The sequence below is a fragment of the Leopardus geoffroyi genome, chromosome X (genome assembly GCF_018350155.1).
Source record: "Leopardus geoffroyi isolate Oge1 chromosome X, O.geoffroyi_Oge1_pat1.0, whole genome shotgun sequence".
Lineage (NCBI taxonomy): Eukaryota > Metazoa > Chordata > Mammalia > Carnivora > Felidae > Leopardus > Leopardus geoffroyi.
The window spans coordinates 14,172,112-14,176,421 of NC_059343.1; the positions used below are offsets into that span (position 1 = coordinate 14,172,112).

General features: G+C 48.7%; 1 long non-coding RNA gene across 1 annotated transcript; it reads right to left on the reverse strand.

Annotated features, from left to right (window-relative positions):
• Positions 1-679: 679 nt before the first annotated feature.
• On the reverse strand, positions 680-3,043 carry LOC123594566. Its single transcript, XR_006710784.1, has 3 exons — positions 2,082-3,043; positions 1,245-1,356; positions 680-990 (listed from the first exon to the last, which is right to left on the reverse strand). It is a non-coding gene; the product is annotated as an uncharacterized LOC123594566 (long non-coding RNA).
• Between the last annotated feature and the right edge of the window lie 1,267 nt (positions 3,044-4,310).

Consider the following 4,310-nt stretch of genomic DNA (forward strand, 5'->3'; position numbering starts at 1 on the left):
AAGTCTAAGGTCCTGGGGGCTGGAGTGACAAAAGTCCTGTGTCATCCATTTGAAGATGTACTCCCCCCACCAGCGCGAAAGCACGTCTGATTTCCGGGCGTGTGTGACAACCCGCGGCATCTTCAGGTCTCACAAAGTACGGTCATTCGTGGCCCTGCCATGCTCTGCCCCTTGCCTTTTCATTCCGTTAGGTCAATTCCCAAACACCCGGCAAACCTTAGAAAAGGAGGCAGAGGGAGTGAGCCTCTTTGGGGAGGTGAGCGAGAGACCCCACGGGCCTAGCGTTGCAGGTAGAAGCCACAACAAGAGCGTCCCTGGTAGCGGCGGGCGTGCACTGGCAACGGGATTTTAAAGTGTATTGAAAAAAGTTATTTAACGTGCATTTTAAAAGATGGGAGGAAGCACCCCCGGAAAGGTGCTAAATGCTTGGCAGGCTGCCCGGCAGGGAAGAGTGAAGGAAAGAGTTTGCTCCTTCACACCTTAGGCACCTTCCTGTCTAAGTGAGAAGAGAGCATCGCCCTCCGGGGGAGGGTGGGTGGCTCAGTCGGCTGAGCGTCCGACTCTTGATTTGGGCTCAGGTCTGGATGCAGGGTCGTGGGATTGAGCCCCACGGTGGGCTCCACGCTGAGCCTGCTTAAGACTCTCTCTCTCCCACTGCCCCTCTCCCCCGCTCGCTCGCACGTGCACTCTCTGTCTCTCAAAACAAACAAAAACCCTCCAAATACTTGGGTAACTTACAAATGTCCAAAATGTGGCAAAGGCGAGGTAGGCATGAGATACGCCAGGTGACCTTTGCCCGGTGCAGAGGAGGATGAGCCACCCGCCCGAGGAAGTGTCGCTTGAGCCCAGACCAGAAGGACGACGAGCGGGGGGCGGAGGGACGTGTGCTTTCAAGGCCAGGGCCACTGAGCAGGGGTGAGCTGCTATAAACACGCCCATGTCTCTTCCAGTAGATTTGCGGTTCTTTCTTGTTTTTTAACATTTAATCATCTGAGAGACAGAGACAGAGAGAGAGGGAGCATGAGCTGGGGAGGGGCAGAAGGAAAGGGAGACAGAGGATCTGATCCGAAGCATCGTCAAGTGCAGAGCCCGAGGAGGGGCTCGAACCCACGAGGCATGAGATCACGACCCGAGCCGAAACTGAGAGTTGGGCGCTTAACCGACTGAGCCACCCAGGCGCCCCTGTGGTTCTTCTGAAGACATCATAAATACATCCGGTGAGCATCTTATCAAAAAGCCTTTACCTTTTTTCCTCATGGGAAAACAGTGGTGCCCACATCATTTGCTGAACAATCCATCCTTTCCCGACTAGTTGCAAAACATCACCTTCATCATACGTTAAATCCTGAAAGAAAACTGATAAGGAAGCATGCAAACGTTCAGCTTGACTAGGTATGACACTCGTACGAATGAAAACAGGATGCGCGTTATTCTTCCCCTTTTACCACATTAGCAAACATCAAAAGCAGTATTAATTATTCATGCTGAGGAGAAGTGAATTCGGTACAAACACATCCGAAGGGCAGTTTGAAAATATCTATATGAAGCCTGACTAGGGCCACAATAAGGGGATTTTCAAAATTAAGTAGAGGGGACTTATTCATAAGGAAAGGCATTCGTGCTCCGTCCATCCAAGTAGGTCACGGGAGTGGATGTGTAGGATGACTCCCTGGCGGATTCTGTTGTGTGTTTATATACAGATGTGTTTACATTTCTAGAAGACATTTGGGAAGATATACACACACGTGTTTACAGTGGGCGTCTCTGGGTAGGTGGGATTCTGGGTCTGTTTCATTTCGTTGTGCTTATCTTTACTTTCTGATTTGTCTGCAGTGTATTGCTTTTACAATGATTGTTTCATTACAAAAACACAGGCCGTATCATGTTCAAATCACTGTGGAAGATAAAAGAAAATATCACATTGCCATTTAGTGGGAGGCAGAAACCACAAAACCGTAACAGGAAAGCATAACATATGTCAGAGGGTCACTTTAGTTGAATGGGACGTACAAATAGAGTAAACACCCATATTAAAAAGATTCAAGGATGGGTTCTACAAACAACTGTATGCATTTACCTACCTTGTCATTTGCTTTAAACATTACAAATAAAGGACTGGGCAGGCGGTGATCCGCAAATAAACAAAAAGTGGGCCGCGGTGACGATCCTGATCCCCGCCAGGTAGAATTACAGGCAAAGAGCAGTCAACGCATCTGGAGTCCTTACATTGGTAAGAGGTTCGAGTACAGGGAAGGCAGACCATAAACCAGTATATGTGATCAATTACATCGAATCCAGAAGGAGGAATCAACACCAGATAGACCATATGGGTACTCGAATAGAAGTGCAATAGAAAAAAAAGACCTTATTGTGTCTTTCAGCCTTGAACATAAGTAAGCCAAATTAAAGGGCAGCTATCGGTAGATAAAAAGGTATTGTTGATACACATTAGACTCAAAAAGCGAATTCACTGTTTTCAGGGACGCACGGAACGTTCACCAAATTGAGGACGGACCAAGGTCGCAAGTGCACTGTGCATTACAGAAAGCAGAGTTACTACGGGCTACAGGCCGCGACGTAAAGTGAGAAGTTGAGGGGATAGTTCTGAGACACGACCGACAAAAACGATCATCACGCCTACCTTTCTAGCTACAGCTTCTTTCCCGAACGTTCTCCTTGAGCGCCAGGCCTATACCGTCGTCTCCCCTTACCCACAGACTTCGGTTACCCGAGGTCAACCAGGGTCCGGAAGCAGATGATCCTCCGGGAGCACCATCAGGTCAATAGTAGCCTGACGCCAAGTCACAAGGCCTGCGTCTCCCGCCTCACTTTATCTCATCATTGACACAGGCATTTTGTCAGCTCACAGCATCACAGGAGGAAGAAGAAGGGTGAGTGCAGCACGAGACATTTTGAGAGACAGACCACGTTCACGTAACTTTCATTATATTGTTACAATGGTTGTATTTTGTTATTTTTTTAAACTGGAAAAAATTGACTTATTTATTTAGTTTGAGAGAGAGAGAGAGAGAGAGAGTGTGTGTGTGTGTGTGTGTGTGTGTGTGTGTGTGTGAGGGGCAGAGAGAGAGAGAGAGAATATCCCAAGCAGGCTCAGCGCTGAGTGGAGAGCCCGGTGTGGGGCTCCATCTAATGAACGAGGAGATCACGCCCAGAGCCAAAATCAGGAGTCGGAGGCGCTCCCTACTTTCTCATTACTTAGTGTTGTTCATCTCTTTCTCTGCCTCCGTGAGAAATTGAACTCCATTTGAGGTATGTATGTACAGGGAAATCGTGGTATATATAGTGTCGGGTACTAAGCGCGGTCTCGGGCTCCCGTTGGGTGTCTTGGAACGTGTCCCCTCGCGGTTAAGGGGACTGCCGTACAGCCGGTTGTCTAGTGACGTCTCCACCCGCGAGCCCAGACACATCTCATCCTCATCACACCCAACTCTTCTCCTGCCTTCTCTTTGCCAATCCACCCCACTCCAGTCCCGTGTTGTCAACAGCACGCCGTCCACTCTCGCGTCCGGGCCCCTGACACAGCGACTGCCGCTGTCGTCCTCGCCGGCCGCGGCCCTCAGGTCACCAGGTGCTGCGCATCCTACCTCCCGCGACTCTCTCTGGTCCCCTGGGCCCCCCAGTGTGTCGTTCCCCGAGCTTGCTGCCAGATGGCATCCCGGAAATGCTCAATTTCCTCCCTGTGAGCACTTCCAGGGCTGGTACTTTTATTTATTTTTGTATTCCCAGGGTTTAGCCCAGCATCTCCCACGTAGAGATACTCAAATGTCGGTTGAAAAAACAAAAGCACACAAAAGCCAAATTTCTTCTTAAAACATGGCCCCATCTCCAGTATGTCTCCCAGTTAAAGATAAACTAATTGTTACTGATGTTTGTACTTCATGAATCCAAGTGTGGCTCCCCACTACCACCATGGGACACGTCACATATGTTTGAACGGTCACGAAAGATGAGTGATCCAGAGGATTCTTGTGACCAAGGCAGACGCGCCTTGTAGGAGAACTGAGGAAATCCTGACCGTTAAGTATGAATATACTGAAAAATTTGTCCAACTCATGAACCAAGTGCTTTGAATAAGTGGCTTGGTGTTCCAGGTGTGTGTGTGTGTGTGTGTGTGTGTGTGTGTGTGTGTGTGCGTGTGCTTAACTAGGATTTGAAGATCTAACTGTGACCTGTAAACACTGAAGTTTTAATAAAGCTGTCCTACGTCCTATAGACAATTTATATCTTATGTCTCCAAACCAGTTGGTGGCTGATGCCATTTTGTTTGAGCCAGGCTACTATTTTTCTCT